The sequence below is a fragment of the Cetorhinus maximus genome, chromosome 23 (assembly GCF_964194155.1).
Source record: "Cetorhinus maximus chromosome 23, sCetMax3.hap1.1, whole genome shotgun sequence".
In the NCBI taxonomy this organism is placed as follows: domain Eukaryota; kingdom Metazoa; phylum Chordata; class Chondrichthyes; order Lamniformes; family Cetorhinidae; genus Cetorhinus; species Cetorhinus maximus.
This window is the reverse complement of record NC_135901.1, coordinates 5,738,564-5,751,334: the sequence shown is the minus strand read 5'-3', so window position 1 is coordinate 5,751,334 and position 12,771 is coordinate 5,738,564. Positions and strand designations below refer to the sequence as shown.

The following is a 12,771-nucleotide window of genomic DNA, read 5'->3' as shown; positions in this document are numbered from 1 at the left end:
ATCTTGTCTTTCCATGTTTCTCCTACCAAAATTCAGGGGCCAATGGCTTCATTCTGTGCTGTGCTATACTGTGCTGTGGGATTCTGTGAATGTATCGGGATCGTTCATCATTATTACCGTGTCTATCATCTCATAACTTGAAGGAGCATCGTCATCGTTTTACCTGTAATTAAATTTGGGCAGGGTGAAATGCATTTAAGCTGGGAAGGGGGTGAGTGGTTATTACTGGGAGGTGATATATTGATGAGAAGAGATGCCAAACAGATCCTTATGATGCAGTCAGAGTGAGCGGCGCAGGGAATGCTCTGTGGGAAGCAAGATTACAGATCAGCGCCATATTACGCTGCTCCTCAATACAGAACCAAAGAAGGCAGGTGTGCGAAAATTTTCAAAATAATAAATGGGAAGCGAAGCTGGCCCGAAGAAGAGAAGCAACGGGGATACGGCGGAAAGAGTGAGCATACGAATGCTCAATCTGTAAGGAACAGAATTCAGTAATAATGCCTCATTTGAATACTGTATAAGTCTGCATGTTTGCAAATGTCACGTTACTTTCGCATTGACTGCCTGTCGGGACAAGCAGGATAGCGACAGTAATTGAATAATTATTATATTATTCAACTGCATCAATGGGTTGTGTTGAAAACAAGGGCTGAAGTCAGCTTTGGGTCTAAGAAAAACCCTGCACAGCTTATTTACACAGAGCTCACATGTGACATTATGCAAATTTGGGAAAGTAATGGGGTAGAGCTGAGTTCAAAGCAATTTCGCCATAATTGATATTGAGCACTTTTCAGTCTGTGTTGGTGGATGCGCGGGTCGCGAATGTGAGAAACTGTGATCTCTCACTGCCATCCGGTGGCCGGCTTTAAAATACATTTTTTGACCTGACCTCACAGAACATGGTTATCTCGGAGTAATTATTTGCGACACCCTCCGCGTCTTACGTTGTCTATGAGTAGAAATGCTTTAATGGGGATCTCCGGCATTGACAATGGAATAATATTAAATGCTTCGCTTCTCCCACCTCAAAGACTGCCCCGTTTCAAAGGTCAACATTGGCGTCACAGCTGTTCCCATTCCCTGCTGTGAACAGAAGGATTTCGCTCGGTCCCCCGCTCCCTGCATGGCCCTCATGAACAGGAGAACAACCGGGCTCGGCGTAGATTGGATGGATTGTGGAACATTGGAACGGTCAGTTGATCGGATGGCATCTGCTATCTCGGCCACTTGGCTTTTCACCCAACTCTGGACGGAAAGGCATTTAAATTGAATCCACACAGAGAAATGAATCATTGGAAACGTTGGAGTAAAAACAAAATGCATATCTTGACCCTGTGGAGCCTGTAGATACCGATCATGTTATCCGGCATCAGTTAAATTGAAGGAACACTTAAGGTACTTTTATAAATGCTGAGGTTGTCGCTGTAGGTTGCGCAGTTCATTAAGGCTCAAATCGGCGAGCAGAATCTCCGAATTTCCAATCGCCATTTCATCGGATTAATTTTATGCCCTGTGACTGTTGATATAAGGATCGAGATTCATCATCAGCATCGTCGCAACGCGTCTCCCTATAAATGGGAAACCGAAAAGCCCCCATAGATACACTGGCTGTCTGTCTTCACCAGGATCCGCACGGTGTGCAATTTCTCATCATATCCACCAGAGGACGCCATCGTCACATACTTCTCACTCCTCCCTCGGGAATCAAGCAAATTTATCCCTGGTTTGTGGAAAGCCAAAGATTATGAAACCTGTTTAGAATTCAGCTGGTGTTTGTTGGATTAAAAAAAAAGTGCTTTTGAGCTCAGTCTATTTTGGCTGAAATTCGTAGTGAAAATGCGCCCGACAACAGTGAATAATTATCTAACTACACTGAAGGTTCTAAAGCAATTAAAATTGAATGCCCTAATAGCATGTTAAAGGCACGTTTCGAACATAAATTCGTAAATATGGCATCATGAATGAAGGCATATTCATACGAGTGAGAAGGAGAAGGAGAGCACTCGCCCATCAAGCTCCAATAAATTGGTCAAACATGATTTCCCTTTCACAAAACCATGAGGACTGTGCCTGATTGCCATGAATTTTCTAAGTGCCCAGCCCTAACATCTTGAAGAAACGTGGTTGTAATCGGATGAACAGTTTCTCCCGTGTTACTAACAATGGTTTCTTTCCCCATGTGATTTTCCTCAGCAGAGTCGAATGGCGCCTCCTGATTGTTTCAGGCAGGCATTACAGATTTCAGCAGATAAGAGGGAGAGGAGGTTGGATACCAGCCCGTGAAATTACCAACGGTGAGATGATGCCGCTAATATCTTATCTCAATTAGGTTAAAAAAAATTTCAAATGTAGCTGAAGATTTACAGTTCATTTCACTCACTGTCACTATCAGAGCGAGGCGATTGACGCGGGTTGGAAGTAAATTATCATTATGTTACGATTCACAAGAGGAAAATCTTACTCCAGCCTCTGGAAACTTTCACTGAAATTCGTTCTGGACTCACGAGCTCAATATCTTGTAAGAATTAAGTTCAAGAGGAAATCAGTTACACAGTATTTAGATGTCAGAGGAAACGTGAATTTTATGGGAGAATTAGGTTAAAATTCCCGATCAGCCGTCACACAGCAACATCAAATACACACATATTCAGTAAAATGTCAGAATCGACGCAGTTGATTATAATCCTACAATTAAGCAATGCTGAAGATGTTCTCACAACGAAGGCTGCACTCAGTGAGTGACTGTTTCTCCTATCGGATACATTGTGATGTGACTGTCACAATCTCTGATCATAGCCGCTATCTGAAGGGTTTTATAAAGCAAGCGGCAGCCCCTACAACAGCCTCCGTTTGCTGCTTTCGTTCTGACCCGTCTTGCCTGCCCTTTGTTATTGGAGAGGTCGCTGCTGCTGTTCCGGGGCTGTAAATAGGAGGGCGGTTTTTGTACCGTGTCTGCCGCCTTTCCCCTCAGTGTGGGGCTCTATCGCACGGTAATGCACAGCAGTATCCGCGTTTCTCCGTCTTCTCAATAACCAATTGGCCCGTTTGTCTGCAGTGGAAAGTTTCCAATTCGAATCGGCCCTTTCTCTCTTTGCCAGCCGATATTTGCTTTATTATCCACCCCAGCCCCATTAGCGGATTTCTGTTTGTGACAGTACATTCCGTCAAAGCTGGACCTGTCATAGCTGCAGTTTATCTGCACCTAACCCCGGCTCTGGACTGTTCTCGCAGTGGGATGCATGTTCCAAGCGACACCGACCTGTAAAAGCATTCAGGCAATTAGACATTGGAGCAACATGAGTCTAAATAGACACTCTCTACAAGTGACAGAATAAGCGCTTATACTTACATGTTAGCAGCACTAGAATTACTGGAAGTAGATTCATTTGCACCGCGTAATGCATCCTTGCAATTGAAATGTCAGTAAGAAAAGGAAGCACAGCTCACATCAGCTGAGCACGGAGCGTCTGAACGACGTCAATAGTCGGTTAATGTGACAGCCAGAGGTAATGTTTGAGTCACGTGGTTTTGCTGCTCTTGGGTTGGTAGGAAATAGGGTTTGTTCTCGTGACGAAAGTATTTTGTTTTTGACCCCCACGGCTCCTTTCTCCATCGGTCCCCATCGGATCATGTCAATTGCCGATACGCCAGGAATTTCTTTTACTCCTTGTGGCGGGAAGTGAGCGGAAAACAATAACTTTGAGGCTCTGACTTTCTAAAGGGACAAACCTGGCCCCCAGGTATTTGTAGCCATTTGAAACAAAGATTGCCTTAAGGAATGAAGGCAGCCCGTTGTTAAAATCCGATCTTATCAGTTCTCGTGCTGGAATTGTACATTCAAACTCCCATAGCTGTAAGATTTCTGAATATGGTGCGGGACAGAATTGAAGGAGAAACGCATTGTCTCTTTTCCGTAATTCATCATACATCTGCGTACAGCTCCTGGGAGCATTGCCTATGGAGCTGGTTCATACCCTCACACCTAGGGCGAGGGATAGGACAGGTTCTAGATAACAGGAAGGGAGCGAAAGCTGGGCATGAAACTCTGCCCTCTCAGCTTTTACACAAATTAGCCAAGAATGTGATGCAGGAAAATAAAACAAATGCAGGACGATATCAGTTTATCTTTTCCCTTTTAACTTTGATCTCCAGCAAAGACAGAGCTGATGCGACGTGCCAAAAAAACTTTTTCACGCAGCGAGCAGTGAATGTTTAGGGTTCACTGCCAGGAAGTGTGGTAGAGGCAGGTTCGATTGAGGCGATGAAGACGGCATTGGGTGAATTTTTAAATGGAAACAATGTGCAGGATCATGGGGAAAAGGCAGCAGATTGTCACTAAGTTCAAATGCTCAGAGATCGGTTGTAGACACGATGGGCCTAATGCCCTCCTTATACACCGTAACATTTCTGTTATTCTGTGATATCAGATATCAGCGTGTGTCTGCTGTTTAGATCTTACACTGTTTTCTCTATCTTCCAGACCAGGAGTTCAGCTGCTCTGCCCATTGCCTGATATTGGACTGAATGCCTTCGATATGATGAAGGCATCCGAGTGATGATTGTTGTCCGATGTATTTGAGGCATGAGTTCTCAATTCAGAGACAATAAGCAGATAAATATTTTTTTATTTATCGTCCAGGGCCTGATCCAAAGAAGAAACATTCATTTCAGCTGCTCTCTGCTGCCTGTTCTGAGGAATGATCAGGTGTCGGTGGACAGGGTGTGAGAAATTGCTTCTGTGTTCAATCGCTAGTCTGCACTTTCTCCTTAAGGGAGCTCTGTTGTAACGGCACTTGGCTCATATTCGGGTCAGAAATAAAGGGTTTGCATCGTCACATTAAGGACTAGAATGAGGGAGTGTATACGATTGTAGATAAAGTGAGGGGTCAGGGGAAAAGACGAGACCTTCAAGCATGCAAAGAGCATCGATGGAGATTAGATGATCTAAGGCGCTACTGATGAATTTGCGAAGTTGATTTATACTTGAAATGGAATTTGAAAATGTCTGGTAATATACTTGTGCTGGTGCACCACGTGTGTTTCCCTTGACTGCTTTGTTCTTTTGCCCCGTCAATAAGGGTCTGGTTACTCTCACTCTGGAGGTTGAATCACTTGTGCTGTTCCTCTTTACCGCTGTGAGAACTAATTGGAATTCCCAATGTGGGTCTCTTTCCCGGTAATTTTCAGCTATAGTAACTCCAATCTGCTATCTTTAATCACCTCTGCCGGCACATCAACCATCCGTGTTTATATTGAGCATAAAAAGGCGGAATGATGGTAAGTCCAAACATTTTAAAAGCTGCCCATCTGTTAATTTGGACAAAGGCAATAGCATTAACATAACTGTGCGATAAATAGACCTGCCAGTTTTGTCTGCTGTGATCTCGGGATCAAACCCGTCACTCAACAAAGCTGGTGATACTGAAAAAGCAGTGGTGATTGGACAGGTTGTCTTCGGATATGGTTCCTTTCGATGTCTATCTGGCCGATCGGATTCTGCAGTTTGTTTGATTTCCCCGGCCGCTCCTGGGAACAGTTGGGTGACAGTTTGATCCGAGGTTATTGTGGTTTCCTCTGGCTGTGTGTGTCTGAGCGGCTGACAGCGCCGCTTCGCATTGTAGCTTCATGTACCCGCGATTCTACACAAACCCCAACAGACAGGAGCTCCAACTAACAGTGCAAAGGCAGTTTTTGTACAGGGGTGTGACTGATTTACATCACTGTGAGCCTGAAAGCGCAGTAATAGACGGCAGCGTCAGTCAGCTGCAGACCCGAGATGGTTAGACTGGTTAATTTGGTGGATATTTGGAGCTCTACAGAGAACCGACTTTTCGCAAATTCTGCTTTGTCTTCATTGCTATTAGTATCCTTGAACAGTACAAACTGAGGCTGTGTGTCTGGGTGTTTTCGGTACCAGTACAAAGTATAGCCGCTCCTTGCAGTATCATAGTTACAGTTTAAAGTCACCTCTCCTCCTTCTGTCTTAACATCCGATGAGAGTGGCTGGGTGACAGAATCTCCATGAGTCACGTCTGGAAAAAAACATATTAAAACAGAAAAATTAAGACCGACAGTTGTTTGAAATCTGATTGAAGCCATGCCTGGGAAATGAGATAACAGATGAAATGTATTCCCTTCAGGATCACCTGTCAGAATTGCTGCCCACACAACCCAGATGCTGAATAGCCACATTGTCGCTGTCCGCCCTGTCAAAGAGCTGCTCGATATTTGAAGACACCCTTTCTAATCCCCGCCCTCAATAACCCGTTGTCGTGTCTCAGGATGTTTACACCTCACTTCCTGTGTCCCCTGTTGTGTGGCGAGATCGGCAGGTTTTGAGAGAGCGGAGAGTAACTACAATTGCCCTGACCTGGGCTGCACTCACTATCCTTGCACAGGGAATAGATCCGGGTTTACAGAGCAGGATTAGGGAAGATACCCTTCCTGAGCCGATGCTGTCCAACTGGACGTGATCGAGATGTTAATGGAACACAAAAAATGTTCCAGGCTTTCCGATGATGCAGAGTTATGTTGGAGAGTAAGCGATAATGAGGCTGCGAAGGATATGGGGTGGTCAATTGTCTTTGCAAGAAAGTGGCAAAGAGGAACATATTTCGAAGTGAAAAGGTTATTTTCCATGCCAAGAAGAATGGGGAAAATTAATTACTGCTTATTGTTTTGAAATGGTGGAATATATTACATGCTGTTATAATATGTTTTAACTCAATTTTCCGGGGCCCCCTCTCTCTATGCTTCCTCAGAGTTCCTCTCTCTCTCTCTCACACACACACATACATAGACACAAACACACACACACACCTTTAGCAATCTACCCTCTGCTGGGCACTGTCATGAGCACACACACACACAGACACACAGGCACACGCAAACACGCACACACACACACACACACACCTTTAGTAATCTGCTCTCTGCTAGACGCTGCCAGAGTCACAAACACGCCTTCACATTTCTGATACCTTATTAGCGAAGACTGAGGCGCTGGAATAGTGGTGTTGTAACTGCACCAGTGATTTAACGACACAATATAATGTCCAGGATTCGAATACCACCTTGGCCAATAATGCAATTTGTATGCAATAACTCGCTTGAATTATCTGCGGGAGGAAGCCGTTGTCAATTGTTACGAAAAACCGCCTGGTTCATAAATGGTCTATCCTGCAGGTGACACTTGACCCACGGCTACTTAGAAATGAGAATGGCAATTCACTCTCTCTTGATATGTCTCTGTAACCAGCAGCCAGTTTAACTAACAGCTTTTATGCACCCATCCAAAGAATTTTGAGGTACAATAACAGATAATTATGGCCATACGCTGCCGTCAGGAAGCGTCGGTGGAGAGCGAATCGCAAATGAGGTTTCATGTCCGTGACATTTCATCTGAGCTCAGTTTGAGGAGTTGCAGATTTCTGGTGAAAGGTCACAGACTGGGACCTTCACTCTGTTTCTCGTTGTATTTCCAGCATTTTCTGTTTGTGCGTCGAATTTCGTTCCCTTTCTGCTGCTTGACTCAAGAGAGGAGTGGGGAATGTCACTCGCAGGACAACCACAGGCGCATTCTTTTAGATAACGATTTGGTTACAATTTGGGACGAGAGTAAATTTGCCCACATTGTGGGCACTTCAGTTTAAGCACAGATTTTACTGTATAATTATACTAATGAAGTGAGAGACCTTGTCGTACAAGTACACAGGTCCTTGAAGGCAGCAGTTCAAGTAGACAAGGTTGTAAAGAAGGCATATGGAATGCTTTCCTTCATTGGCAGAGGTATAGAATATAAAAGTAAGGTTATATTGTTGAAATTCTATAAAACACTGGTGAGGCCACAAGTGGAGTATTGTGTACAGTTTTGGTCACCACATTACAGGAAGGACGTAATAGCTCTGGAGAGAGTGCAGTGGAGGTTCAGAAGAATGTTGCCATGGTTAGAAAAGAGTAGCTACGAGGAGAGATTGGATAGGTTGGGGTTATTTTCCTCAGATCAAAGGAGGCTGAGAGGTGACTTGATTGAGGTGTACAAAATTATGAGAGGAACAGATAGAGTGGACAGGATAAAATTGTTTCCCTTGATGGAGAATTCTAGAACCAGGGGACATTGATTCAAGATGTGGCAGAAGGTGCAGGGGGGTCATGGGAAAGACCTTTTTTACGCAGAGGGTAGTGGGTGTCTGGAATTCGCTGCCCAAGTCGGTAGTCGAGGCAGGAACATTAAACCCTTTTAAAAAGAACCTGGATCTGCACCTAAAGTGCTCTAAGCTGCAGGGCAATGGGCCGGGTGCAGGAAGGTGGGATTAGAATGGGTGTCCTCGGGCTGGCATGGACAAGATGATCCGAATGGCGTCCTTCTGTGCTGTAACTTTTCTATGGTTCTAAGGGTTCTAATGCTCTTTATGAATCATCACACAACGGCATAAAATAAACACTCGGGATCTCCCTCGGTTCCCTCGGACACAATCAGACAATGAAGCTCCGCACATAGCAAAGACTGCACTGACTAACTGCCCCCTCAGTCCGACACTCTCTGTTGTGACAGTCAGCATCTCTGATGAAAGACCCTCGCTAATGGGATTCACTAGACAACCCGCGGCAGGCCTGCCTGTCTCTCCTGTTAGCTTTTCAAGCTCAGAGCCGCCTGGCTGGCATTCTGTTGTCAGAGGGATTGCTGCCGATCTTCCGGAACTGTAACCAGGAACGAGGTTTTTGTACAGTTTTTGAACTGCGTTTTGTCTCAGTGTGGGGCTCAGCCGCACAGTAATAAACCGCGGCATCAGCGTTCCCCGTGTCTACAATGAGCAATTGGCCGCGTTTCTCCGACTTGGAAAGACTCAGTTCAAATCGCCCGCTTCTCTCTTTGCCATTCGATGCTCGCTTTATAATCCACTCCAGTCCCTGACCGGATTCCTGTCTGTACCAATGCATCGTGTAAAATCCGGACACCTCGTATCTGCAATCTATCTGCACCCAATCCCCACTCTGGACTGTTTTCGAAGCGGGAGATTGAAGCACACGGTCCGAAAGACATCGACCTGGAAAAATATTCAGGGTATGAAACACTGGATCAACGAGGTTAATAATGAAAAACTCACTCTGGGTTATTGGGTACCTGTCCTGTACTTACCTGTTCGCATCGCCAGAATGACGGATAACAACTTTAACTGTGCAACGCAACACATGTTTGCTTTGAGATTGTCAATACAAAAACGGGACATCGCTCACAACAGATGATTATTTTTGGTGTAATTGTTAAAATATTGCTTCCTCCCCGGCGGGGAATTGAACCCCGGTCTCCCGCGTGACAGGCGGGGATACTGACCACTATACTACCGAGGAACTGATACCTCGTAACAGAAGAAGTGAACAGATTAAAATGTTGGCTAATTAAAGTCAATGATGGATAGCCAATGTCTCGGGCACGTGTTCACTTTCCCCGCTCCTCATTGGCTGGAAATTGATATTGTTCACCGGATACAAGAGGGTGGTTTGTTGGTTCGCTGCTCATTTCCCCCGCGGTTCACGTCTGAACCTATCAGTTTCCCTGAAGACCAGCAGCTTCTTCTGGTCCGGGTGGTGGGAAGTGAGGGGAAGCACATTTCTTGATGAGAGTCACTTTCGAAAGCGTCCAACCTGACACTGGGTGTTCAAATCCAGTGGAAAACATTCCTTACAGAATGAGTGATCTCCCGAGGGACTGTACCTCAATAAACAGTTAACACCAACAGGACAGCCCAAGGAGCCATTTCCTTGCAGAATGCGTGGCGCTTCTGGACTTGTGCCTCGCAAAGCAATTAACACACTCACCATGGTCTATGTACCCCTTCCCCTGGAGGATGGGCGGGCTCGAAGATACTCTGCCTACCAAGGGGGCCAAAACATTCAGGGGAATCTGGTTATCCTTTCGTTATAGGATGGGCGAAGCCTGTGGAAATGAACCCCCATAACAGTACCTGTGTAGGGACTGGCTGATGGGAGCCCGCAACGGGTATTGTGTGGGCGCGCTCGGTCTCGGCCCCACCATGTGTCACTGCACACCAAACATTCCAACGTCTGATGCAGCGATGCTTTCAATACTGAGAATGTCATAACTTCTCGCAGATATGATGGATTTCGGGCCACGGTTTCTGTAGCAGTGTTTAGCCTCGGCACCGCTGGTGTTTACATTGCATTGAGTTTCAATCAGTTAGGATAATCCCGATTGCAATCGATGATGCCATTTTCTGCCGGGCCTGAACGCAAGTGTCTCTGACATATAACCGCAGATTCAGGTCACACTGCCATGCTGAAATCCAATTGACACTGACAGGCACTCTGATTGCATTTCGTCTCATTTCAGGACCCAATGCAGTCATGCTTTCTGCGACCTTGCACAGAATTGTGATGTGTTGAGACAGATCCTTGTTCGAGGATCCTCACGAAGCCGGAGTCTGCTGTGCCTCAGCCCTGATCGAAGAGGGCCTCCTGTCTCTGAGGAGGCATTAAGTTGTTCATTGGGGCAGAGGCTATGGCGTTTGCCTTGAAACCCAGGTTTCTGAAGGAGCGAGATCCATCTTCTGAGATGGAGCAGGAACACATCAGATGCTTCCACGTTGCCATTCCTCTCCATTCAAATAGAGCCACAAAATAAGAAAGAGCCACATTTGAATCAGAAGGGAAGGTGGGGGCGGAGGGGTTTGAGGGTTGCTGTTGTAGCAGAGGTGTGGTAGAGATTGTGCGGGCTCCACAGCATTAATTACTCTGTCTTTGTCCCCGCCCCCCACCCCTCAGAAAGGATTGTGGAAGCATTGACATAATGCATGTCAGATCAGTGAAAGTGACTGAACTCTCTACTTCTTTTCCCAGTGACTGGAGAGTGGGACAGCGACTGCAGTTTCCCTGCAGACTGGTCAATGCCGACCGCTGAGTCCGAGTGGATTCCAGGAGCGAAATGGAATTTTGAAGCACAGATTGTATGACAGGCAATTCCAAGGCTGGTCAGCGGGTGAGGCCGGCTCTAGGCAAGGAGCAGGGCGATTTCTCGGCTTCATCTGCCACCTAGTTGGGGAAATCAAAATTTCACCCCGGCAATTTCTCCTTTCATTCAGCGGGCCAGAGTTACTCTTCAAAGCCGCTTACTCGCTACGGCTTTGGTGGCAATTCGGCAGTCGCATGCAGCACAAGACAGAGAGCAGTGAACAGGTCAGATTTCGAGGAGGCCTCCCAGCTAAAAGAATAGATACAGCATCAGTGACAGTACCCGCTCCCATTGGGAGCAGCGTTCAATTCTTGTCCCTGCACATTCCAGATAGTATTTTCCACCATTTCTAAGCTTTTATCTGTTGTATCAATTACTGTCTTCCACGCATCTTACTAAGGTGATAGTAATAAATGAACTAAGTCACTAAAGCTATCAGTAATTATGCCATTCCCATTAGTGAGTCTGCCCCCTGTGATCCAGTTTATTTTAGGTAAAATATTCTTTATTCATAATATATTTGAAAAAAACATTACAAAGTATTTCAAAATGGCCATTAGAAAAAGTGAATTCATGTTCCAGTTTTCCACATAGATCTTGAGGTGCTTCAATGCAGTCAATGAATAATAAAAGCATATCAACATGGCCTTTACAGACAGTCAGGCAGCGCAATTGTATTTAAGTTATCTACATAACGGTTGCAGCCTGAGATGCTTCAATGCAATTGTAACACATGTCGTATTCACTGCATGCAGTTCCTTCTCTGTCGCTGGGCCAAAATCCTGGAACTCCCTACCGAACAGCACTGTGGTGGAACCTGCACCACATGGACTGCAGCTGTTCAAGAAGATAGCTCACCAAAAACTTCTCACGGGGCAATTATGCAGAGGCCGAAAATGCTGGCCTAGCCAGCGAAATACATATCCCATGAATGAATAACAAATAAATTGTGAACATGTCTTCCAGGAGCCTGTAGCAAACTTCACACAGAGAATTCCAGCCTGTACCCACTCGAGGGCTCCCTCACACCAATGAGGAGGTGAAAGAATTCATGCTCCACAGTGAGTTCCAAGGAGACCTGCCTGGTATATCAGAAAGCAGCACAAAACTGAGTTGTGAGATGCTGAAGGTTTTTCACGCTTGTTAGATCTCGGAATGCCTTCCTTTGAACACAGTCTTCTCTCTTTTATCCATATTTTCCTCTTTGAATGCAGGTGACAATCAGTTCTGGATTTACAGTGATTTATTGCCCATCACAATATAAACCAAAGCAGAATTTCAGAAATGCAACTATATCTTTTCTTACCTTTTGCTGTCAGTTGTTTGCTGGTGTCTGCTTCCCTTGTCCTTCTAGATGGTAGAGGCCATATATTCGGAAGGTTCTGTCGAAGGAACATTGGTGAATTCCTGCAGTGCATCTTGTGCATGGCACACACTGCTGCTACTGTGCGTCAGTGGTGGGGGGAGTGAATGTTTGTTGATGTGGTGCCAATTAAGCAGGCTGCTTTGTCCTGGATGGTTTCAAGCTTCTTGAGTGTTTTGGAAGATGTACTCATCCAGGCAAGTGGTGAGTATTCCATCAAACTCCTGATTTGTACCTTGTAGATGGTGGATAGGTTTGGGGAGTAGGGGAGTGGGTTACTCATCGCAGGATTCCTAGCTTCTGACCTGCTCTTGTAGCCACAGTATTTATATGGCTAGTGCAGGCCAGCCCTGTGATGATTGAGCCAAGCATAGATCGCCCTCGTTTGTATTCTGTTTGCGGATATGTCCCTCATTCTCCATTAACCTTGATTTAC

The 12,771-nt window shown here is 45.5% G+C and overlaps 1 non-coding gene across 1 annotated transcript; it reads right to left on the bottom strand.

Annotated features, from left to right (window-relative positions):
- Positions 1 to 9,282: 9,282 nt before the first annotated feature.
- Positions 9,283 to 9,354, bottom strand: trnad-guc (transfer RNA aspartic acid (anticodon GUC)). The gene has a single exon. It is a non-coding gene; the product is annotated as a tRNA-Asp (tRNA).
- Between the last annotated feature and the right edge of the window lie 3,417 nt (positions 9,355 to 12,771).